General features: G+C 44.5%; 14 non-coding genes and 2 pseudogenes across 14 annotated transcripts; all 16 read left to right on the forward strand.

The window, feature by feature from the left end:
• The first annotated feature begins 536 nt into the window (after positions 1–536).
• Positions 537–727, forward strand: LOC141242109 (U2 spliceosomal RNA). The gene has a single exon (XR_012306756.1). It is a non-coding gene; the product is annotated as a U2 spliceosomal RNA (small nuclear RNA).
• A 1,115-nt stretch (positions 728–1,842) lies between these two features.
• LOC141242110 (U2 spliceosomal RNA) lies at positions 1,843–2,033 on the forward strand. The gene has a single exon (XR_012306757.1). It is a non-coding gene; the product is annotated as a U2 spliceosomal RNA (small nuclear RNA).
• Positions 2,034–3,142: 1,109 nt separating this feature from the next.
• Positions 3,143–3,333, forward strand: LOC141242175 (U2 spliceosomal RNA). The gene has a single exon (XR_012306821.1). It is a non-coding gene; the product is annotated as a U2 spliceosomal RNA (small nuclear RNA).
• Positions 3,334–4,448: 1,115 nt separating this feature from the next.
• Positions 4,449–4,639, forward strand: LOC141242111 (U2 spliceosomal RNA). Its single transcript, XR_012306758.1, has one exon. It is a non-coding gene; the product is annotated as a U2 spliceosomal RNA (small nuclear RNA).
• Positions 4,640–5,748: 1,109 nt separating this feature from the next.
• On the forward strand, positions 5,749–5,939 carry LOC141242176 (U2 spliceosomal RNA). The gene has a single exon (XR_012306822.1). It is a non-coding gene; the product is annotated as a U2 spliceosomal RNA (small nuclear RNA).
• A 1,115-nt stretch (positions 5,940–7,054) lies between these two features.
• On the forward strand, positions 7,055–7,245 carry LOC141242113 (U2 spliceosomal RNA). Its single transcript, XR_012306760.1, has one exon. It is a non-coding gene; the product is annotated as a U2 spliceosomal RNA (small nuclear RNA).
• A 5,993-nt stretch (positions 7,246–13,238) lies between these two features.
• Positions 13,239–13,420, forward strand: LOC141242219 (U2 spliceosomal RNA). Its single transcript, XR_012306861.1, has one exon. It is a non-coding gene; the product is annotated as a U2 spliceosomal RNA (small nuclear RNA).
• A 1,115-nt stretch (positions 13,421–14,535) lies between these two features.
• On the forward strand, positions 14,536–14,726 carry LOC141242114 (U2 spliceosomal RNA). The gene has a single exon (XR_012306761.1). It is a non-coding gene; the product is annotated as a U2 spliceosomal RNA (small nuclear RNA).
• A 1,115-nt stretch (positions 14,727–15,841) lies between these two features.
• LOC141242115 (U2 spliceosomal RNA) lies at positions 15,842–16,032 on the forward strand. The gene has a single exon (XR_012306762.1). It is a non-coding gene; the product is annotated as a U2 spliceosomal RNA (small nuclear RNA).
• Positions 16,033–17,147: 1,115 nt separating this feature from the next.
• LOC141242116 (U2 spliceosomal RNA) lies at positions 17,148–17,338 on the forward strand. Its single transcript, XR_012306763.1, has one exon. It is a non-coding gene; the product is annotated as a U2 spliceosomal RNA (small nuclear RNA).
• Positions 17,339–18,453: 1,115 nt separating this feature from the next.
• On the forward strand, positions 18,454–18,644 carry LOC141242117 (U2 spliceosomal RNA). The gene has a single exon (XR_012306764.1). It is a non-coding gene; the product is annotated as a U2 spliceosomal RNA (small nuclear RNA).
• A 1,115-nt stretch (positions 18,645–19,759) lies between these two features.
• On the forward strand, positions 19,760–19,875 carry LOC141242247 (U2 spliceosomal RNA; annotated as a pseudogene).
• A 524-nt stretch (positions 19,876–20,399) lies between these two features.
• Positions 20,400–20,581, forward strand: LOC141242197 (U2 spliceosomal RNA). The gene has a single exon (XR_012306841.1). It is a non-coding gene; the product is annotated as a U2 spliceosomal RNA (small nuclear RNA).
• Positions 20,582–21,696: 1,115 nt separating this feature from the next.
• On the forward strand, positions 21,697–21,812 carry LOC141242248 (U2 spliceosomal RNA; annotated as a pseudogene).
• Positions 21,813–22,336: 524 nt separating this feature from the next.
• LOC141242198 (U2 spliceosomal RNA) lies at positions 22,337–22,518 on the forward strand. Its single transcript, XR_012306842.1, has one exon. It is a non-coding gene; the product is annotated as a U2 spliceosomal RNA (small nuclear RNA).
• A 1,115-nt stretch (positions 22,519–23,633) lies between these two features.
• LOC141242118 (U2 spliceosomal RNA) lies at positions 23,634–23,824 on the forward strand. Its single transcript, XR_012306765.1, has one exon. It is a non-coding gene; the product is annotated as a U2 spliceosomal RNA (small nuclear RNA).
• The last annotated feature ends 571 nt before the right edge of the window (positions 23,825–24,395 follow it).

The following is a 24,395-nucleotide window of genomic DNA, read 5'->3' on the forward strand; positions in this document are numbered from 1 at the left end:
GTCTGTGGCATTCTGTTAAACTGTTGCTTATGGCGGTCTCTGTGACCTTCTCAGCGACATTCAGCCAGCCAGGTATCCTGCCTGCAGTAGATGGAATGTGGCAATGGAACGCTGGCTGCGCGTGTCATAATAGGCTCTGAGCCTTTATATACCTGTGCACAGCAGCAGCCACCTTCAGTCTGCTGCTGGACAGCCAGCAGCAGCAGCAGCAGGAGAGGTATGTAATCAGGAGCCCTCCTGCTAAGGGTAGACAGCTGCTCGTTCCACCCCACCCCCCGCCTTAATTGGTTCTCCTCCCTTCCAACGGTGTTGAGGCGGGTGGGAACAGCAGGGGGTGAAGGTGCTGTGTTTAAAGAGGTGGAGTTATGCAGATCTAAAACGCGTGGATTGCAGCAGCAGCAAGCCGAAAAGTGCAGGCATGTAAGGGATCTAGAGGTTGACAACATGTCTTCTTAACGGGAGTCCAGGAGCTCATCTCCACAAATGGACTTTTCAGGATCCTTGGGTGGCTCCGTAGTTTGAAACCAATTCTGGTTATCGCTTCTCGGCCTTTTGGCTAAGATCAAGTGTAGTATCTGTTCTTATCAGTTTAATATCTGATACGTCCCCTATCTGGGGACCATATATTAAATGGATTTTTAGAACAGGGAGATGGAAAAAGAGCTTGCTCTGTCCACTCCACGCATTGACCTGGTATTGCAGTATCTCCAGGACCGGTGCACCCCTTCTTTAATGCAGTTTCTAAAATCAGAAAGAATTGAATTCAATGTTTTTTGTTCATTTTGCTTGTTTGTCGGATTTGGGGATGGACTCTTTGGCTTTGCTTTTCTTCTCCTCATTGGATTTTTCATGTTCAAAGTTGCAGAAGCCAGATTACAAGCTCATTTTGGTTCAACTTCAGCAACTGTGCATTGCATTGCCATGTAATGTGATGCAATGCTATCTTTCTAGCTCTCCCTTTTTACTTCCTTTTGGATAAACAGACATATTAGGCAAGCATTTTGGAGCTTTCACCTAAATAACTACAGGTGGTGAGATAAGCTGCACAATATAATTGACCTTTCAGTATATTGTTGCACACACACCATCTATTTAGCAAATGCCCTTGTTATCAACAGCAGCCTTTTAAACTCACCTGAGCTAACAGGTATGTGCGCTGGTTACTCTGCTGCGCTTAAAATTTCTTTTTTGGTTTGCTACAATGCCTTTTCTGAAACGTTGTCTCCTTCTGCTGGAACACTGACTTCTTTCATTTAATGCCTGCAGACTATAAAAGAGAACCCAACCCAAAAAGTTTGGTTGATTAGTCTGTGGCATTCTGTTAAACTGTTGCTTATGGCGGTCTCTGTGAGCTTCTCAGCGACATTCAGCCAGCCAGGTATCCTGCCTGCAGTAGATGGAATGTGGCAATGGAACGCTGGCTGCGCGTGTCATAATAGGCTCTGAGCCTTTATATACCTGTGCACAGCAGCAGCCACCTTCAGTCTGCTGCTGGACAGCCAGCAGCAGCAGCAGCAGGAGAGGTATGTAATCAGGAGCCCTCCTGCTAAGGGTAGACAGCTGCTCGTTCCACCCCACCCCCCGCCTTAATTGGTTCTCCTCCCTTCCAACGGTGTTGAGGCGGGTGGGAACAGCAGGGGGTGAAGGTGCTGTGTTTAAAGAGGTGGAGTTATGCAGATCTAAAACGCGTGGATTGCAGCAGCAGCAAGCCGAAAAGTGCAGGCATGTAAGGGATCTAGAGGTTGACAACATGTCTTCTTAACGGGAGTCCAGGAGCTCATCTCCACAAATGGACTTTTCAGGATCCTTGGGTGGCTCCGTAGTTTGAAACCAATTCTGGTTATCGCTTCTCGGCCTTTTGGCTAAGATCAAGTGTAGTATCTGTTCTTATCAGTTTAATATCTGATACGTCCCCTATCTGGGGACCATATATTAAATGGATTTTTAGAACAGGGAGATGGAAAAAGAGCTTGCTCTGTCCACTCCACGCATTGACCTGGTATTGCAGTATCTCCAGGACCGGTGCACCCCTTCTATAATGCAGTTTCTAAAATCAGAAAGAATTGAATTCAATGTTTTTTGTTCATTTTGCTTGTTTGTCGGATTTGGGGATGGACTCTTTGGCTTTGCTTTTCTTCTCCTCATTGGATTTTTCATGTTCAAAGTTGCAGAAGCCAGATTACAAGCTCATTTTGGTTCAACTTCAGCAACTGTGCATTGCATTGCCATGTAATGTGATGCAATGCTATCTTTCTAGCTCTCCCTTTTTACTTCCTTTTGGATAAACAGACATATTAGGCAAGCATTTTGGAGCTTTCACCTAAATAACTACAGGTGGTGAGATAAGCTGCACAATATAATTGACCTTTCAGTATATTGTTGCACACACACCATCTATTTAGCAAATGCCCTTGTTATCAACAGCAGCCTTTTAAACTCACCTGAGCTAACAGGTATGTGCGCTGGTTACTCTGCTGCGCTTAAAATTTCTTTTTTGGTTTGCTACAATGCCTTTTCTGAAACGTTGTCTCCTTCTGCTGGAACACTGACTTCTTTCATTTAATGCCTGCAGACTATAAAAGAGAACCCAACCCAAAAAGTTTGGTTGATTAGTCTGTGGCATTCTGTTAAACTGTTGCTTATGGCGGTCTCTGTGAGCTTCTCAGCGACATTCAGCCAGCCAGGTATCCTGCCTGCAGTAGATGGAATGTGGCAATGGAACGCTGGCTGCGCGTGTCATAATAGGCTCTGAGCCTTTATATACCTGTGCACAGCAGCAGCCACCTTCAGTCTGCTGCTGGACAGCCAGCAGCAGCAGGAGAGGTATGTAATCAGGAGCCCTCCTGCTAAGGGTAGACAGCTGCTCGTTCCACCCCACCCCCCGCCTTAATTGGTTCTCCTCCCTTCCAACGGTGTTGAGGCGGGTGGGAACAGCAGGGGGTGAAGGTGCTGTGTTTAAAGAGGTGGAGTTATGCAGATCTAAAACGCGTGGATTGCAGCAGCAGCAAGCCGAAAAGTGCAGGCATGTAAGGGATCTAGAGGTTGACAACATGTCTTCTTAACGGGAGTCCAGGAGCTCATCTCCACAAATGGACTTTTCAGGATCCTTGGGTGGCTCCGTAGTTTGAAACCAATTCTGGTTATCGCTTCTCGGCCTTTTGGCTAAGATCAAGTGTAGTATCTGTTCTTATCAGTTTAATATCTGATACGTCCCCTATCTGAGGACCATATATTAAATGGATTTTTAGAACAGGGAGATGGAAAAAGAGCTTGCTCTGTCCACTCCACGCATTGACCTGGTATTGCAGTATCTCCAGGACCGGTGCACCCCTTCTTTAATGCAGTTTCTAAAATCAGAAAGAATTGAATTCAATGTTTTTTGTTCATTTTGCTTGTTTGTCGGATTTGGGGATGGACTCTTTGGCTTTGCTTTTCTTCTCCTCTTTGGATTTTTCATGTTCAAAGTTGCAGAAGCCAGATTACAAGCTCATTTTGGTTCAACTTCAGCAACTGTGCATTGCATTGCCATGTAATGTGATGCAATGCTATCTTTCTAGCTCTCCCTTTTTACTTCCTTTTGGATAAACAGACATATTAGGCAAGCATTTTGGAGCTTTCACCTAAATAACTACAGGTGGTGAGATAAGCTGCACAATATAATTGACCTTTCAGTATATTGTTGCACACACACCATCTATTTAGCAAATGCCCTTGTTATCAACAGCAGCCTTTTAAACTCACCTGAGCTAACAGGTATGTGCGCTGGTTACTCTGCTGCGCTTAAAATTTCTTTTTTGGTTTGCTACAATGCCTTTTCTGAAACGTTGTCTCCTTCTGCTGGAACACTGACTTCTTTCATTTAATGCCTGCAGACTATAAAAGAGAACCCAACCCAAAAAGTTTGGTTGATTAGTCTGTGGCATTCTGTTAAACTGTTGCTTATGGCGGTCTCTGTGAGCTTCTCAGCGACATTCAGCCAGCCAGGTATCCTGCCTGCAGTAGATGGAATGTGGCAATGGAACGCTGGCTGCGCGTGTCATAATAGGCTCTGAGCCTTTATATACCTGTGCACAGCAGCAGCCACCTTCAGTCTGCTGCTGGACAGCCAGCAGCAGCAGCAGCAGGAGAGGTATGTAATCAGGAGCCCTCCTGCTAAGGGTAGACAGCTGCTCGTTCCACCCCACCCCCCGCCTTAATTGGTTCTCCTCCCTTCCAACGGTGTTGAGGCGGGTGGGAACAGCAGGGGGTGAAGGTGCTGTGTTTAAAGAGGTAGAGTTATGCAGATCTAAAACGCGTGGATTGCAGCAGCAGCAAGCCGAAAAGTGCAGGCATGTAAGGGATCTAGAGGTTGACAACATGTCTTCTTAACGGGAGTCCAGGAGCTCATCTCCACAAATGGACTTTTCAGGATCCTTGGGTGGCTCCGTAGTTTGAAACCAATTCTGGTTATCGCTTCTCGGCCTTTTGGCTAAGATCAAGTGTAGTATCTGTTCTTATCAGTTTAATATCTGATACGTCCCCTATCTGGGGACCATATATTAAATGGATTTTTAGAACAGGGAGATGGAAAAAGAGCTTGCTCTGTCCACTCCACGCATTGACCTGGTATTGCAGTATCTCCAGGACCGGTGCACCCCTTCTTTAATGCAGTTTCTAAAATCAGAAAGAATTGAATTCAATGTTTTTTGTTCATTTTGCTTGTTTGTCGGATTTTGGGATGGACTCTTTGGCTTTGCTTTTCTTCTCCTCATTGGATTTTTCATGTTCAAAGTTGCAGAAGCCAGATTACAAGCTCATTTTGGTTCAACTTCAGCAACTGTGCATTGCATTGCCATGTAATGTGATGCAATGCTATCTTTCTAGCTCTCCCTTTTTACTTCCTTTTGGATAAACAGACATATTAGGCAAGCATTTTGGAGCTTTCACCTAAATAACTACAGGTGGTGAGATAAGCTGCACAATATAATTGACCTTTCAGTATATTGTTGCACACACACCATCTATTTAGCAAATGCCCTTGTTATCAACAGCAGCCTTTTAAACTCACCTGAGCTAACAGGTATGTGCGCTGGTTACTCTGCTGCGCTTAAAATTTCTTTTTTGGTTTGCTACAATGCCTTTTCTGAAACGTTGTCTCCTTCTGCTGGAACACTGACTTCTTTCATTTAATGCCTGCAGACTATAAAAGAGAACCCAACCCAAAAAGTTTGGTTGATTAGTCTGTGGCATTCTGTTAAACTGTTGCTTATGGCGGTCTCTGTGAGCTTCTCAGCGACATTCAGCCAGCCAGGTATCCTGCCTGCAGTAGATGGAATGTGGCAATGGAACGCTGGCTGCGCGTGTCATAATAGGCTCTGAGCCTTTATATACCTGTGCACAGCAGCAGCCACCTTCAGTCTGCTGCTGGACAGCCAGCAGCAGCAGGAGAGGTATGTAATCAGGAGCCCTCCTGCTAAGGGTAGACAGCTGCTCGTTCCACCCCACCCCCCGCCTTAATTGGTTCTCCTCCCTTCCAACGGTGTTGAGGCGGGTGGGAACAGCAGGGGGTGAAGGTGCTGTGTTTAAAGAGGTGGAGTTATGCAGATCTAAAACGCGTGGATTGCAGCAGCAGCAAGCCGAAAAGTGCAGGCATGTAAGGGATCTAGAGGTTGACAACATGTCTTCTTAACGGGAGTCCAGGAGCTCATCTCCACAAATGGACTTTTCAGGATCCTTGGGTGGCTCCGTAGTTTGAAACCAATTCTGGTTATCGCTTCTCGGCCTTTTGGCTAAGATCAAGTGTAGTATCTGTTCTTATCAGTTTAATATCTGATACGTCCCCTATCTGAGGACCATATATTAAATGGATTTTTAGAACAGGGAGATGGAAAAAGAGCTTGCTCTGTCCACTCCACGCATTGACCTGGTATTGCAGTATCTCCAGGACCGGTGCACCCCTTCTTTAATGCAGTTTCTAAAATCAGAAAGAATTGAATTCAATGTTTTTTGTTCATTTTGCTTGTTTGTCGGATTTGGGGATGGACTCTTTGGCTTTGCTTTTCTTCTCCTCTTTGGATTTTTCATGTTCAAAGTTGCAGAAGCCAGATTACAAGCTCATTTTGGTTCAACTTCAGCAACTGTGCATTGCATTGCCATGTAATGTGATGCAATGCTATCTTTCTAGCTCTCCCTTTTTACTTCCTTTTGGATAAACAGACATATTAGGCAAGCATTTTGGAGCTTTCACCTAAATAACTACAGGTGGTGAGATAAGCTGCACAATATAATTGACCTTTCAGTATATTGTTGCACACACACCATCTATTTAGCAAATGCCCTTGTTATCAACAGCAGCCTTTTAAACTCACCTGAGCTAACAGGTATGTGCGCTGGTTACTCTGCTGCGCTTAAAATTTCTTTTTTGGTTTGCTACAATGCCTTTTCTGAAACGTTGTCTCCTTCTGCTGGAACACTGACTTCTTTCATTTAATGCCTGCAGACTGTAAAAGAGAACCCAACCCAAAAAGTTTGGTTGATTAGTCTGTGGCATTCTGTTAAACTGTTGCTTATGGCGGTCTCTGTGAGCTTCTCAGCGACATTCAGCCAGCCAGGTATCCTGCCTGCAGTAGATGGAATGTGGCAATGGAACGCTGGCTGCGCGTGTCATAATAGGCTCTGAGCCTTTATATACCTGTGCACAGCAGCAGCCACCTTCAGTCTGCTGCTGGACAGCCAGCAGCAGCAGCAGCAGGAGAGGTATGTAATCAGGAGCCCTCCTGCTAAGGGTAGACAGCTGCTCGTTCCACCCCACCCCCCGCCTTAATTGGTTCTCCTCCCTTCCAACGGTGTTGAGGCGGGTGGGAACAGCAGGGGGTGAAGGTGCTGTGTTTAAAGAGGTGGAGTTATGCAGATCTAAAACGCGTGGATTGCAGCAGCAGCAAGCCGAAAAGTGCAGGCATGTAAGGGATCTAGAGGTTGACAACATGTCTTCTTAACGGGAGTCCAGGAGCTCATCTCCACAAATGGACTTTTCAGGATCCTTGGGTGGCTCCGTAGTTTGAAACCAATTCTGGTTATCGCTTCTCGGCCTTTTGGCTAAGATCAAGTGTAGTATCTGTTCTTATCAGTTTAATATCTGATACGTCCCCTATCTGGGGACCATATATTAAATGGATTTTTAGAACAGGGAGATGGAAAAAGAGCTTGCTCTGTCCACTCCACGCATTGACCTGGTATTGCAGTATCTCCAGGACCGGTGCACCCCTTCTTTAATGCAGTTTCTAAAATCAGAAAGAATTGAATTCAATGTTTTTTGTTCATTTTGCTTGTTTGTCGGATTTGGGGATGGACTCTTTGGCTTTGCTTTTCTTCTCCTCATTGGATTTTTCATGTTCAAAGTTGCAGAAGCCAGATTACAAGCTCATTTTGGTTCAACTTCAGCAACTGTGCATTGCATTGCCATGTAATGTGATGCAATGCTATCTTTCTAGCTCTCCCTTTTTACTTCCTTTTGGATAAACAGACATATTAGGCAAGCATTTTGGAGCTTTCACCTAAATAACTACAGGTGGTGAGATAAGCTGCACAATATAATTGACCTTTCAGTATATTGTTGCACACACACCATCTATTTAGCAAATGCCCTTGTTATCAACAGCAGCCTTTTAAACTCACCTGAGCTAACAGGTATGTGCGCTGGTTACTCTGCTGCGCTTAAAATTTCTTTTTTGGTTTGCTACAATGCCTTTTCTGAAACGTTGTCTCCTTCTGCTGGAACACTGACTTCTTTCATTTAATGCCTGCAGACTATAAAAGAGAACCCAACCCAAAAAGTTTGGTTGATTAGTCTGTGGCATTCTGTTAAACTGTTGCTTATGGCGGTCTCTGTGACCTTCTCAGCGACATTCAGCCAGCCAGGTATCCTGCCTGCAGTAGATGGAATGTGGCAATGGAACGCTGGCTGCGCGTGTCATAATAGGCTCTGAGCCTTTATATACCTGTGCACAGCAGCAGCCACCTTCAGTCTGCTGCTGGACAGCCAGCAGCAGCAGCAGCAGGAGAGGTATGTAATCAGGAGCCCTCCTGCTAAGGGTAGACAGCTGCTCGTTCCACCCCACCCCCCGCCTTAATTGGTTCTCCTCCCTTCCAACGGTGTTGAGGCGGGTGGGAACAGCAGGGGGTGAAGGTGCTGTGTTTAAAGAGGTGGAGTTATGCAGATCTAAAACGCGTGGATTGCAGCAGCAGCAAGCCGAAAAGTGCAGGCATGTAAGGGATCTAGAGGTTGACAACATGTCTTCTTAACGGGAGTCCAGGAGCTCATCTCCACAAATGGACTTTTTAGGATCCTTGGGTGGCTCCGTAGTTTGAAACCAATTCTGGTTATCGCTTCTCGGCCTTTTGGCTACGACCAAGTGTTGTTGCTGGAAGACTCCAAAGCCTATCGCATCCTCGGCCTTGAGGCATCGGCAGTTCTACTGTCTTAAGCCTCCTGCTGCTAGAGGGGGTGTGCGTGCTGAAGAGAACCAAGAAGGCGATCGACTTATCTGAATATGGCGATGGCGACATCGGCTACTCTCCGTTCTGCTGGAGCTGGCGACTTGAAGATCAAGAACTCTTTCAAGATTGAAGTTGAAGAGCGAGCCCGTGACAAGTTCTCCCTGTCTTTCTTCGTGAGGAAGGTCCTGCTTGAGATCCTGCAGGTGAAAAGGGAGAACATTCTGGCACTTCAAGATGCTCCTGGACGCTTTGTGCTTACCCTGACCTCTGAAGTGGCATCTCAGAATTTTTACCATCAGATCAAGCTGAGACTTCAGGAGGAAGATCTTAAAGGACTGTGTTTTGTGACCCTCTGCCTGGCAGAAGAGAAGTCTGTGGGGGTTCATATGAGCAATCCGCATGTCTCTGAAAAGGATGTGGCTGCGTTTCTGCATAACTATTGCTCTGAGGTCCACTTTTCTCACAAAATCATGAACTCTGAGAGGTTGTGGACCGGAAAATACAAGTTCATCGTGAAGCTGAGAGAAGGTTTGGGAATTGGTGGACTCATTCATCCGCCTCAGAGCTTCCTGATTGGCAGAGAGAGAGGAAGACTCTTCTATCCAGGGATGCCTATCTTCTGCAGAAAATGTATGGACTTTGGGCATTCCTTTGAGAGCTGCAAGGAGGAGAACGCTCTTTGCAAGAAGTGCTATCAAAAAGGACATGTCACTCTGAACTGCCCAAATCAGATGATCTGTAATATCTGCCGTATCCCTGGGCACTCTTTTCGGGATTGTCCGTTGAGAAAAAAGACCTTCAGCTATGCAGATGCAGCTCGGGGGGGAGCCCCTCCGAAGCGGTCCAGTCCTGAAGAACAAACAGACAAATCCAAGGACCCTCCCGGGAACCCTTCTGGGGATCCGCCCAAGGACACTGCTGGGGACCCGCCTGGGGATAGCATTGTTCTCAAGGATTGGTCGGAGAGTCCAGATGGTCATGTGGTGGAGGAGAATCCAGCTGAGTCTGAAGTGGAGATGGGAGAGGAGTCTTCTAAGGAGGCTGGTGGTGAGGAGGAGGAGGAGGAGATTAACATTGACGTGGAGGTTTTGAGGAAAAGGAAAAAGGAGAAGTCGAGTTTGTTTAAGGGAGAGAGCGCCAGCAAAAGACCTGCTGGGCGTTTGAAAATAGTCCTCCCTAATTACTCACCTAAACCGATCATCTCAGTTCCTAAACCTGTAAACCCATCTGATCCGGTGAACATCGAGGAATTCTCAGACACGGACGTTTCTGCGGGTCCCTCTACCCCGGTCGGATTCATGTCAGATACGGACTCAAGCTCTGTTTAAATGATTTATGGCTACACTCAAAATTGCCTCACTAAATGTGAGGAGTTTAAAGGGCTCTGTCAAGAGAGCTGCTTTATTTTCTTACCTGATGACTTTAGATGCTGATATTTTTTTACTTCAAGAATGCGGCATTGACCATGACCCTAACTATAACAAACTAAGGGAAGATTGGGCGAACGGACCTTCCATCTGGTCCGGTGAAAATGGATCGCGTGCTACTGGTGTTGGCGTCCTGTTTAAAAACAAAGACTTTAAGGTTACCTCGTTCACTGAAGTTGAACCTGGACGTGCACTAGTTGTTAATGTGAGTTACTGTGGATCCGAGTTCAAGCTGATTAATGTTTATGCATCTCCGATTAAAGAGGAAAGATCCAGTTTATTAGATATCATCAAACTCTTTATACCTGGTCCTACACCAACTGTGGTTGGCGGTGACTTCAATTGTATCCGGTCTGATGAAAATAGGACATCAGGTACTAGAAGGAAAGACAAAACTGAGATGCAGTTAAAAAATCTAATCGACGATACTTGCCTGAATGATGTCTGGAGAGTAAAGAATACCTCTGAACCAGGATACACTTGGGAGAACAATCTTCTAAAATCAAGAATTGACTTTGTTCTGACATCACAGAGTTTTAAAGTGAATAAAGTGGATCTAACAGGTAACATCTTTTCTGACCACAAAACGTTAATTACTCACTTGGAATTGCCCAGTCTAGAGAAAGGGCGAGGTGTCTGGAAGTTGAACACTCTGCTGCTGGAAGATGAAAGTATAAAAGAGGAATTTTTGAAATTTTATAAAAAACTACAGGGGAAAAAACATTATTACAAAAGAATTCTAGAATGGTGGGAGTATGTGAAGTCTCAAATTAGACATTTTTTTCTCTTAGCTGGCAAAAGGAAGGCCAGACAGAATCAGAAATGGTTTAAAGACCTGAATACAAAACTGCAAACAGGTTACAAACTCAGAAATGCAGGGATAGATATGGAGGATGTTATTTTACAAGTCAAAGAAGACATTAAAAAAGCAATTGAACAGAAAGGCAAAGAAATAATTTTCAACGCCAAGGTAGAACATATGGAAAAAAATGAAACATGTTCCAGGTTCTTTTTCAAAAAATCTTTAGAACGCAAAGAATTAATTAAAGAACTTGATGGTGAAACAACTAAAGATGGACTGTTGGACAAAGCGCAAACTTTTTATCAAAATCTTTTTGGCGAAAAGAAAATTGACGCTGATTTTTTACCTGATGCTCTTAATTCATTGCAGAATCACCTTGAAAAGCAAGATCAAGAGTTGTTGATTGAAGATATCTGTGAAGAAGAACTGCTAAGTGCAATCAAAAGCTTTTCTAGAGGAAAAACACCGGGTACTGACGGACTACAAATTGAATTTTATCTTACTTTTTGGGAGATTTTAAAAGACGACCTGTTTGAGATTTTTAAAGCTGTCTTTTTATGTGACAAATTGCCTGAATCTTGGAGAAGTGGTGTGGTCACCCTGCTTTTTAAAAAAGGAGATAAGACTAATCTAGAGAACTGGAGACCAATCACGTTACTCAACGTAGATTATAAAATTATGGCAAAAATCATGGTGAACAGAATGAAGAAGGTGATAGAGAAGGTCGTGCATCCTGATCAGGTATGTGGTGTGCCTGGTCGTACAATTGCAGAAAACTTGAATATTATACGGGACGCAATTTGGTATCAGCAAGAGAGGAAGCAAAAGCTAGCTCTTCTGTCCCTTGATTTCCAGAAAGCGTACGACAGAGTCTCTCATAAGTACCTGTATTCTGTGTTAAAGAAAATGAAATTCCCGGATGTTTTTATTAAGCACATTGCACTTTTATATGATGGAAGTTTTAGCAGGATTTTAATTAATGGTTTTTTATCTTCAGAAGTTGTTCTAAAGTCGGGCGTCAAACAAGGATGCCCACTTTCGCCTCTGCTCTTTATCTGCGCAATCGAGCCTCTACTGGCAATGTTGAGGAAAGATAAGATGGTGAAAGGTGTACCCATACCAGGTGGAAATGGACTAAGTACTAAGTCACTGGGGTACATGGATGACATCACGATCCTGTGCGACTCAGAACAATCGCTGAGAAGAGCAGTAAGAACTACTGATTTTTTCTGTTTAGCATCTGCCTTCAAACTGAACTTGGAGAAGAGCGAATGTCTTGGATTCGGTGATTGGTCAGATGCGCAGATTCCTCAACTTAAAATAAGAAGTGATAAGATCAAAATTTTAGGTGTTGTGTTTACAAAAAAGAATGATGGAGAAGAAAGTTGGCAGTTGGTGAAGGAGAAAATGCAAAAGAAGATAAGTTTATGGAAACTCAGAAAATTATCAATGGAAGGTAAAAACTTGATCATTAAGTCTTTGTTGTTGCCGATAATGTTGTTTTTAAGTATGGTGTACCCCCCGAATGAGAACACAGTAAAGTTTCTCCAGAGACAAATTTTTCTTTTTCTGTGGGGATCAAAAATGGAGAAGGTTCGAAGAGAGACAATGTACAAGCAGCATAAATATGGTGGAAAGAATATCCCAAATATCAAAAAATTTTTGTACCTAAAGTTCTTTAGTTTTTGCTTCAAAATGACCAATCTAAGAACTCATTGGTCTTTCTACTTAAGATATGCAGCTGGAGATATCTTTAGGAAAAGAAAGTGGATAACATTGCCCCCAAATTCTCCTGTCCTAATTACACCGCCAAAACAATATGTCTTACTAGAAAAAACAATTAGACTTTATAACTTACCTGAAGTAGATGTGGAGATGCTGTCAAATTCAAGAAGACTGGCTCTAGAGACAAAGAGAAAAGAAACGATGACAGCAGTGGCAAACTTTACATACACTAAAAGTGGAAGAATTTGGAGAATGACTTATGCACCTTATCTAACAAATGAATATAAAGACTTGGCATGGGCAATAGTGCAAGAATGTGTTCCTGTTAGATTTTTTCAACACAGAAGGGGATTGTGCAATACTGCAAGATGCCCTAGAACAGGCTGTGTTAGAGAGGAAACAGTTTTACACACCTTTTGGAACTGTTTTTATGCCCAAAATGTCTGGAAAGAAGTTGGAAGTCTCTTAAAGTTTGTTACTGGTCTTAAGTTTTTAAATCACGAAGTAGTTTTATATGGAAATTTTACATGTCAATCAAAAGAAAAAGAAAGAGTCATTTGGATAATGATAAATGGAATAAAGAATGCGCTATGGAAAGTCCGAAACATATTGCTTTTTAAAAGAGATTTTATAAGTGAAAGTGAATGCATAAAATTAGCACTAAGTGAAATATATATTTATTACCTGTTAGATCTGAAGAGAATTGGGAAAAAAAGAGCCAAGAGTCTATGGAACTTTCATCTGTGGAACCTTGTAGCATGAACAGATTATAAGGCAAGAGAAATATTAGAAGAGAAATAACAACTGAAATATAAGAACAAAATGAAAAAGAAAAAAATCTGTTCTTATCAGTTTAATATCTGATACGTCCCCTATCTGGGGACCATATATTAAATGGATTTTTAGAACAGGGAGATGGAAAAAGAGCTTGCTCTGTCCACTCCACGCATTGACCTGGTATTGCAGTATCTCCAGGACCGGTGCACCCCTTCTTTAATGCAGTTTCTAAAATCAGAAAGAATTGAATTCAATGTTTTTTGTTCATTTTGCTTGTTTGTCGGATTTGGGGATGGACTCTTTGGCTTTGCTTTTCTTCTCCTCATTGGATTTTTCATGTTCAAAGTTGCAGAAGCCAGATTACAAGCTCATTTTGGTTCAACTTCAGCAACTGTGCATTGCATTGCCATGTAATGTGATGCAATGCTATCTTTCTAGCTCTCCCTTTTTACTTCCTTTTGGATAAACAGACATATTAGGCAAGCATTTTGGAGCTTTCACCTAAATAACTACAGGTGGTGAGATAAGCTGCACAATATAATTGACCTTTCAGTATATTGTTGCACACACACCATCTATTTAGCAAATGCCCTTGTTATCAACAGCAGCCTTTTAAACTCACCTGAGCTAACAGGTATGTGCGCTGGTTACTCTGCTGCACTTAAAATTTCTTTTTTGGTTTGCTACAATGCCTTTTCTGAAACGTTGTCTCCTTCTGCTGGAACACTGACTTCTTTCATTTAATGCCTGCAGACTATAAAAGAGAACCCAACCCAAAAAGTTTGGTTGATTAGTATGTGGCATTCTGTTAAACTGTTGCTTATGGCGGTCTCTGTGAGCTTCTCAGCGACATTCAGCCAGCCAGGTATCCTGCCTGCAGTAGATGGAATGTGGCAATGGAACGCTGGCTGCGCGTGTCATAATAGGCTCTGAGCCTTTATATACCTGTGCACAGCAGCAGCCACCTTCAGTCTGCTGCTGGACAGCCAGCAGCAGCAGCAGCAGGAGAGGTATGTAATCAGGAGCCCTCCTGCTAAGGGTAGACAGCTGCTCGTTCCACCCCACCCCCCGCCTTAATTGGTTCTCCTCCCTTCCAACGGTGTTGAGGCGGGTGGGAACAGCAGGGGGTGAAGGTGCTGTGTTTAAAGAGGTGGAGTTATGCAGATCTAAAACGCGTGGATTGCAGCAGCAGCAAGCCGAAAAGTGCAGGCATGTAAGGGATCTAGAGGTTGACAACATGTCTTCTTAACGGGAGTCCAGGAGCTCATCTCCACAAATGGACTTTTCAGGATCCTTGGGTGGCTCCGTAGTTTGAAACCAATTCTGGTTATCGCTTCTCGGCCTTTTGGCTAAGATCAAGTGTAGTATCTGTTCTTATCAGTTTAATATCTGATACGTCCCCTATCTGGGGACCATATATTAAATGGATTTTTAGAACAGGGAGATGGAAAAAGAGCTTGCTCTGTCCACTCCACGCATTGACCTGGTATTGCAGTATCTCCAGGACCGGTGCACCCCTTCTTTAATGCAGTTTCTAAAATCAGAAAGAATTGAATTCAATGTTTTTTGTTCATTTTGCTTGTTTGTCGGATTTGGGGATGGACTCTTTGGCTTTGCTTTTCTTCTCCTCATTGGATTTTTCATGTTCAAAGTTGCAGAAGCCAGATTACAAGCTCATTTTGGTTCAACTTCAGCAACTGTGCATTGCATTGCCATGTAATGTGATGCAATGCTATCTTTCTAGCTCTCCCTTTTTACTTCCTTTTGGATAAACAGACATATTAGGCAAGCATTTTGGAGCTTTCACCTAAATAACTACAGGTGGTGAGATAAGCTGCACAATATAATTGACCTTTCAGTATATTGTTGCACACACACCATCTATTTAGCAAATGCCCTTGTTATCAACAGCAGCCTTTTAAACTCACCTGAGCTAACAGGTATGTGCGCTGGTTACTCTGCTGCGCTTAAAATTTCTTTTTTGGTTTGCTACAATGCCTTTTCTGAAACGTTGTCTCCTTCTGCTGGAACACTGACTTCTTTCATTTAATGCCTGCAGACTATAAAAGAGAACCCAACCCAAAAAGTTTGGTTGATTAGTCTGTGGCATTCTGTTAAACTGTTGCTTATGGCGGTCTCTGTGAGCTTCTCAGCGACATTCAGCCAGCCAGGTATCCTGCCTGCAGTAGATGGAATGTGGCAATGGAACGCTGGCTGCGCGTGTCATAATAGGCTCTGAGCCTTTATATACCTGTGCACAGCAGCAGCCACCTTCAGTCTGCTGCTGGACAGCCAGCAGCAGCAGCAGCAGGAGAGGTATGTAATCAGGAGCCCTCCTGCTAAGGGTAGACAGCTGCTCGTTCCACCCCACCCCCCGCCTTAATTGGTTCTCCTCCCTTCCAACGGTGTTGAGGCGGGTGGGAACAGCAGGGGGTGAAGGTGCTGTGTTTAAAGAGGTGGAGTTATGCAGATCTAAAACGCGTGGATTGCAGCAGCAGCAAGCCGAAAAGTGCAGGCATGTAAGGGATCTAGAGGTTTACAACATGTCTTCTTAACGGGAGTCCAGGAGCTCATCTCCACAAATGGACTTTTCAGGATCCTTGGGTGGCTCCGTAGTTTGAAACCAATTCTGGTTATCGCTTCTCGGCCTTTTGGCTAAGATCAAGTGTAGTATCTGTTCTTATCAGTTTAATATCTGATACGTCCCCTATCTGGGGACCATATATTAAATGGATTTTTAGAACAGGGAGATGGAAAAAGAGCTTGCTCTGTCCACTCCACGCATTGACCTGGTATTGCAGTATCTCCAGGACCGGTGCACCCCTTCTTTAATGCAGTTTCTAAAATCAGAAAGAATTGAATTCAATGTTTTTTGTTCATTTTGCTTGTTTGTCGGATTTGGGGATGGACTCTTTGGCTTTGCTTTTCTTCTCCTCATTGGATTTTTCATGTTCAAAGTTGCAGAAGCCAGATTACAAGCTCATTTTGGTTCAACTTCAGCAACTGTGCATTGCATTGCCATGTAATGTGATGCAATGCTATCTTTCTAGCTCTCCCTTTTTACTTCCTTTTGGATAAACAGACATATTAGGCAAGCATTTTGGAGCTTTCACCTAAATAACTACAGGTGGTGAGATAAGCTGCACAATATAATTGACCTTTCAGTATATTGTTGCACACACACCATCTATTTAGCAAATGCCCTTGTTATCAACAGCAGCCTTTTAAACTCACCTGAGCTAACAGGTATGTGCGCTGGTTACTCTGCTGCGCTTAAAATTTCTTTTTTGGTTTGCTACAATGCCTTTTCTGAAACGTTGTCTCCTTCTGCTGGAACACTGACTTCTTTCATTTAATGCCTGCAGACTATAAAAGAGAACCCAACCCAAAAAGTTTGGTTGATTAGTCTGTGGCATTCTGTTAAACTGTTGCTTATGGCGGTCTCTGTGAGCTTCTCAGCGACATTCAGCCAGCCAGGTATCCTGCCTGCAGTAGATGGAATGTGGCAATGGAACGCTGGCTGCGCGTGTCATAATAGGCTCTGAGCCTTTATATACCTGTGCACAGCAGCAGCCACCTTCAGTCTGCTGCTGGACAGCCAGCAGCAGCAGCAGCAGGAGAGGTATGTAATCAGGAGCCCTCCTGCTAAGGGTAGACAGCTGCTCGTTCCACCCCACCCCCCGCCTTAATTGGTTCTCCTCCCTTCCAACGGTGTTGAGGCGGGTGGGAACAGCAGGGGGTGAAGGTGCTGTGTTTAAAGAGGTGGAGTTATGCAGATCTAAAACGCGTGGATTGCAGCAGCAGCAAGCCGAAAAGTGCAGGCATGTAAGGGATCTAGAGGTTGACAACATGTCTTCTTAACGGGAGTCCAGGAGCTCATCTCCACAAATGGACTTTTCAGGATCCTTGGGTGGCTCCGTAGTTTGAAACCAATTCTGGTTATCGCTTCTCGGCCTTTTGGCTAAGATCAAGTGTAGTATCTGTTCTTATCAGTTTAATATCTGATACGTCCCCTATCTGGGGACCATATATTAAATGGATTTTTAGAACAGGGAGATGGAAAAAGAGCTTGCTCTGTCCACTCCACGCATTGACCTGGTATTGCAGTATCTCCAGGACCGGTGCACCCCTTCTTTAATGCAGTTTCTAAAATCAGAAAGAATTGAATTCAATGTTTTTTGTTCATTTTGCTTGTTTGTCGGATTTGGGGATGGACTCTTTGGCTTTGCTTTTCTTCTCCTCATTGGATTTTTCATGTTCAAAGTTGCAGAAGCCAGATTACAAGCTCATTTTGGTTCAACTTCAGCAACTGTGCATTGCATTGCCATGTAATGTGATGCAATGCTATCTTTCTAGCTCTCCCTTTTTACTTCCTTTTGGATAAACAGACATATTAGGCAAGCATTTTGGAGCTTTCACCTAAATAACTACAGGTGGTGAGATAAGCTGCACAATATAATTGACCTTTCAGTATATTGTTGCACACACACCATCTATTTAGCAAATGCCCTTGTTATCAACAGCAGCCTTTTAAACTCACCTGAGCTAACAGGTATGTGCGCTGGTTACTCTGCTGCGCTTAAAATTTCTTTTTTGGTTTGCTACAATGCCTTTTCTGAAACGTTGTCTCCTTCTGCTGGAACACTGACTTCTTTCATTTAATGCCTGCAGACTATAAAAGAGAACCCAACCCAAAAAGTTTGGTTGATTAGTCTGTGGCATTCTGTTAAACTGTTGCTTATGGCGGTCTCTGTGAGCTTCTCAGCGACATTCAGCCAGCCAGGTATCCTGCCTGCAGTAGATGGAATGTGGCAATGGAACGCTGGCTGCGCGTGTCATAATAGGCTCTGAGCCTTTATATACCTGTGCACAGCAGCAGCCACCTTCAGTCTGCTGCTGGACAGCCAGCAGCAGCAGCAGCAGGAGAGGTATGTAATCAGGAGCCCTCCTGCTAAGGGTAGACAGCTGCTCGTTCCACCCCACCCCCCGCCTTAATTGGTTCTCCTCCCTTCCAACGGTGTTGAGGCGGGTGGGAACAGCAGGGGGTGAAGGTGCTGTGTTTAAAGAGGTGGAGTTATGCAGATCTAAAACGCGTGGATTGCAGCAGCAGCAAGCCGAAAAGTGCAGGCATGTAAGGGATCTAGAGGTTTACAACATGTCTTCTTAACGGGAGTCCAGGAGCTCATCTCCACAAATGGACTTTTCAGGATCCTTGGGTGGCTCCGTAGTTTGAAACCAATTCTGGTTATCGCTTCTCGGCCTTTTGGCTAAGATCAAGTGTAGTATCTGTTCTTATCAGTTTAATATCTGATACGTCCCCTATCTGGGGACCATATATTAAATGGATTTTTAGAACAGGGAGATGGAAAAAGAGCTTGCTCTGTCCACTCCACGCATTGACCTGGTATTGCAGTATCTCCAGGACCGGTGCACCCCTTCTTTAATGCAGTTTCTAAAATCAGAAAGAATTGAATTCAATGTTTTTTGTTCATTTTGCTTGTTTGTCGGATTTGGGGATGGACTCTTTGGCTTTGCTTTTCTTCTCCTCATTGGATTTTTCATGTTCAAAGTTGCAGAAGCCAGATTACAAGCTCATTTTGGTTCAACTTCAGCAACTGTGCATTGCATTGCCATGTAATGTGATGCAATGCTATCTTTCTAGCTCTCCCTTTTTACTTCCTTTTGGATAAACAGACATATTAGGCAAGCATTTTGGAGCTTTCACCTAAATAACTACAGGTGGTGAGATAAGCTGCACAATATAATTGACCTTTCAGTATATTGTTGCACACACACCATCTATTTAGCAAATGCCCTTGTTATCAACAGCAGCCTTTTAAACTCACCTGAGCTAACAGGTATGTGCGCTGGTTACTCTGCTGCGCTTAAAATTTCTTTTTTGGTTTGCTACAATGCCTTTTCTGAAACGTTGTCTCCTTCTGCTGGAACACTGACTTCTTTCATTTAATGCCTGCAGACTATAAAAGAGAACCCAACCCAAAAAGTTTGGTTGATTAGTCTGTGGCATTCTGTTAAACTGTTGCTTATGGCGGTCTCTGTGAGCTTCTCAGCGACATTCAGCCAGCCAGGTATCCTGCCTGCAGTAGATGGAATGTGGCAATGGAACGCTGGCTGCGCGTGTCATAATAGGCTCTGAGCCTTTATATACCTGTGCACAGCAGCAGCCACCTTCAGTCTGCTGCTGGACAGCCAGCAGCAGCAGCAGCAGGAGAGGTATGTAATCAGGAGCCCTCCTGCTAAGGGTAGACAGCTGCTCGTTCCACCCCACCCCCCGCCTTAATTGGTTCTCCTCCCTTCCAACGGTGTTGAGGCGGGTGGGAACAGCAGGGGGTGAAGGTGCTGTGTTTAAAGAGGTGGAGTTATGCAGATCTAAAACGCGTGGATTGCAGCAGCAGCAAGCCGAAAAGTGCAGGCATGTAAGGGATCTAGAGGTTGACAACATGTCTTCTTAACGGGAGTCCAGGAGCTCATCTCCACAAATGGACTTTTCAGGATCCTTGGGTGGCTCCGTAGTTTGAAACCAATTCTGGTTATCGCTTCTCGGCCTTTTGGCTAAGATCAAGTGTAGTATCTTTTGAAAAGGCAGTTTTGTCCTTGGGCTGCCCTAGTAAATTGATGCATATTACACACTGGTTTGGTGCACTTGTTAGTACGCCAGGTGGCTCATAGAGTTATCTGATGGAAAACATGGCCCTCCAGGATCGAAGTCACTAGGCTGGGTAAGTGTGAGGGCTTTGGAGCAATGTGCCCCAGGAGTAGGCGCCCTGGTGGGAGTCCAAGCTTACTGGGACTGGGAACCCCAGAAAGACTTGGCTTCGTAGCACGCCGCACCTTTGCCAATCATACTTTCTGAGCAACCCCCCCTATTCCTGGCCTCCGGGCTAGGAAGGGGAATTTTTATAAACCCGGTCGGAGGTCCGGTCAGCTTTGGGCTGAGAAACCAACACAGGCTCCAGCTCCACTAGGGTGGCAGCCTAGATGGAAGCTGGGAGCACGAAAACGGCTCTTCTCCGGCTTCGGCTAGGGAGAGCATCGGAGATCCCTGACCCTCGCTGTGGCCTTCTGGCTCGGAGGGATGGGGATGGTTTATTGGGAACCCTCTCCTCCGGGAAGGGTCCACATGAATCCTCACCTCGTGCGCTGTTTTGGTGTGACTTCGGTCACATTTTTCAGTGCCTTGGATGCAGCTTCAATCAAAAAATCTGTTCTTATCAGTTTAATATCTGATACGTCCCCTATCTGGGGACCATATATTAAATGGATTTTTAGAACAGGGAGATGGAAAAAGAGCTTGCTCTGTCCACTCCACGCATTGACCTGGTATTGCAGTATCTCCAGGACCGGTGCACCCCTTCTTTAATGCAGTTTCTAAAATCAGAAAGAATTGAATTCAATGTTTTTTGTTCATTTTGCTTGTTTGTCGGATTTGGGGATGGACTCTTTGGCTTTGCTTTTCTTCTCCTCATTGGATTTTTCATGTTCAAAGTTGCAGAAGGCAGATTACAAGCTCATTTTGGTTCAACTTCAGCAACTGTGCATTGCATTGCCATGTAATGTGATGCAATGCTATCTTTCTAGCTCTCCCTTTTTACTTCCTTTTGGATAAACAGACATATTAGGCAAGCATTTTGGAGCTTTCACCTAAATAACTACAGGTGGTGAGATAAGCTGCACAATATAATTGACCTTTCAGTATATTGTTGCACACACACCATCTATTTAGCAAATGCCCTTGTTATCAACAGCAGCCTTTTAAACTCACCTGAGCTAACAGGTATGTGCGCTGGTTACTCTGCTGCGCTTAAAATTTCTTTTTTGGTTTGCTACAATGCCTTTTCTGAAACGTTGTCTCCTTCTGCTGGAACACTGACTTCTTTCATTTAATGCCTGCAGACTATAAAAGAGAACCCAACCCAAAAAGTTTGGTTGATTAGTCTGTGGCATTCTGTTAAACTGTTGCTTATGGCGGTCTCTGTGAGCTTCTCAGCGACATTCAGCCAGCCAGGTATCCTGCCTGCAGTAGATGGAATGTGGCAATGGAACGCTGGCTGCGCATGTCATAATAGGCTCTGAGCCTTTATATACCTGTGCACAGCAGCAGCCACCTTCAGTCTGCTGCTGGACAGCCAGCAGCAGCAGCAGCAGGAGAGGTATGTAATCAGGAGCCCTCCTGCTAAGGGTAGACAGCTGCTCGTTCCACCCCACCCCCCGCCTTAATTGGTTCTCCTCCCTTCCAACGGTGTTGAGGTGGGTGGGAACAGCAGGGGGTGAAGGTGCTGTGTTTAAAGAGGTGGAGTTATGCAGATCTAAAACGCGTGGATTGCAGCAGCAGCAAGCCGAAAAGTGCAGGCATGTAAGGGATCTAGAGGTTGACAACATGTCTTCTTAACGGGAGTCCAGGAGCTCATCTCCACAAATGGACTTTTCAGGATCCTTGGGTGGCTCCGTAGTTTGAAACCAATTCTGGTTATCGCTTCTCGGCCTTTTGGCTAAGATCAAGTGTAGTATCTTTTGAAAAGGCAGTTTTGTCCTTGGGCTGCCCTAGTAAATTGATGCATATTACACACTGGTTTGGTGCACTTGTTAGTACGCCAGGTGGCTCATAGAGTTATCTGATGGAAAACATGGCCCTCCAGGATCGAAGTCACTAGGCTGGGTAAGTGTGAGGGCTTTGGAGCAATGTGCCCCAGGAGTAGGCGCCCTGGTGGGAGTCCAAGCTTACTGGGACTGGGAACCCCAGAAAGACTTGGCTTCGTAGCACGCCGCACCTTTGCCAATCATACTTTCTGAGCAACCCCCCCTATTCCTGGCCTCCGGGCTAGGAAGGGGAATTTTTATAAACCCGGTCGGAGGTCCGGTCAGCTTTGGGCTGAGAAACCAACACAGGCTCCAGCTCCACTAGGGTGGCAGCCTAGATGGAAGCTGGGAGCACGAAAACGGCTCTTCTCCGGCTTCGGCTAGGGAGAGCATCGGAGATCCCTGACCCTCGCTGTGGCCTTCTGGCTCGGAGGGATGGGGATGGTTTATTGGGAACCCTCTCCTCCGGGAAGGGTCCACATGAATCCTCACCTCGTGCGCTGTTTTGGTGTGACTTCGGTCACATTTTTCAGTGCCTTGGATGCAGCTTCAATCAAAAAATCTGTTCTTATCAGTTTAATATCTGATACGTCCCCTATCTGGGGACCATATATTAAATGGATTTTTAGAACAGGGAGATGGAAAAAGAGCTTGCTCTGTCCACTCCACGCATTGACCTGGTATTGCAGTATCTCCAGGACCGGTGCACCCCTTCTTTAATGCAGTTTCTAAAATCAGAAAGAATTGAATTCAATGTTTTTTGTTCATTTTGCTTGTTTGTTGGATTTGGGGATGGACTCTTTGGCTTTGCTTTTCTTCTCCTCATTGGATTTTTCATGTTCAAAGTTGCAGAAGCCAGATTACAAGCTCATTTTGGTTCAACTTCAGCAACTGTGCATTGCATTGCCATGTAATGTGATGCAATGCTATCTTTCTAGCTCTCCCTTTTTACTTCCTTTTGGATAAACAGACATATTAGGCAAGCATTTTGGAGCTTTCACCTAAATAACTACAGGTGGTGAGATAAGCTGCACAATATAATTGACCTTTCAGTATATTGTTGCACACACACCATCTATTTAGCAAATGCCCTTGTTATCAACAGCAGCCTTTTAAACTCACCTGAGCTAACAGGTATGTGCGCTGGTTACTCTGCTGCGCTTAAAATTTCTTTTTTGGTTTGCTACAATGCCTTTTCTGAAACGTTGTCTCCTTCTGCTGGAACACTGACTTCTTTCATTTAATGCCTGCAGACTATAAAAGAGAACCCAACCCAAAAAGTTTGGTTGATTAGTCTGTGGCATTCTGTTAAACTGTTGCTTATGGCGGTCTCTGTGAGCTTCTCAGCGACATTCAGCCAGCCAGGTATCCTGCCTGCAGTAGATGGAATGTGGCAATGGAACGCTGGCTGCGCGTGTCATAATAGGCTCTGAGCCTTTATATACCTGTGCACAGCAGCAGCCACCTTCAGTCTGCTGCTGGACAGCCAGCAGCAGCAGCAGCAGGAGAGGTATGTAATCAGGAGCCCTCCTGCTAAGGGTAGACAGCTGCTCGTTCCACCCCACCCCCCGCCTTAATTGGTTCTCCTCCCTTCCAACGGTGTTGAGGCGGGTGGGAACAGCAGGGGGTGAAGGTGCTGTGTTTAAAGAGGTGGAGTTATGCAGATCTAAAACGCGTGGATTGCAGCAGCAGCAAGCCGAAAAGTGCAGGCATGTAAGGGATCTAGAGGTTGACAACATGTCTTCTTAACGGGAGTCCAGGAGCTCATCTCCACAAATGGACTTTTCAGGATCCTTGGGTGGCTCCGTAGTTTGAAACCAATTCTGGTTATCGCTTCTCGGCCTTTTGGCTAAGATCAAGTGTAGTATCTGTTCTTATCAGTTTAATATCTGATACGTCCCCTATCTGGGGACCATATATTAAATGGATTTTTAGAACAGGGAGATGGAAAAAGAGCTTGCTCTGTCCACTCCACGCATTGACCTGGTATTGCAGTATCTCCAGGACCGGTGCACCCCTTCTTTAATGCAGTTTCTAAAATCAGAAAGAATTGAATTCAATGTTTTTTGTTCATTTTGCTTGTTTGTCGGATTTGGGGATGGACTCTTTGGCTTTGCTTTTCTTCTCCTCATTGGATTTTTCATGTTCAAAGTTGCAGAAGCCAGATTACAAGCTCATTTTGGTTCAACTTCAGCAACTGTGCATTGCATTGCCATGTAATGTGATGCAATGCTATCTTTCTAGCTCTCCCTTTTTACTTCCTTTTGGATAAACAGACATATTAGGCAAGCATTTTGGAGCTTTCACCTAAATAACTACAGGTGGTGAGATAAGCTGCACAATATAATTGACCTTTCAGTATATTGTTGCACACACACCATCTATTTAGCAAATGCCCTTGTTATCAACAGCAGCCTTTTAAACTCACCTGAGCTAACAGGTATGTGCGCTGGTTACTCTGCTGCGCTTAAAATTTCTTTTTTGGTTTGCTACAATGCCTTTTCTGAAACGTTGTCTCCTTCTGCTGGAACACTGACTTCTTTCATTTAATGCCTGCAGACTATAAAAGAGAACCCAACCCAAAAAGTTTG

The sequence above is a fragment of the Phyllobates terribilis genome, unplaced genomic scaffold (genome assembly GCF_046119375.1).
Source record: "Phyllobates terribilis strain yellow unplaced genomic scaffold, ASM4611937v1 Scaffold_1031__1_contigs__length_461108, whole genome shotgun sequence".
NCBI lineage: Eukaryota > Metazoa > Chordata > Amphibia > Anura > Dendrobatidae > Phyllobates > Phyllobates terribilis.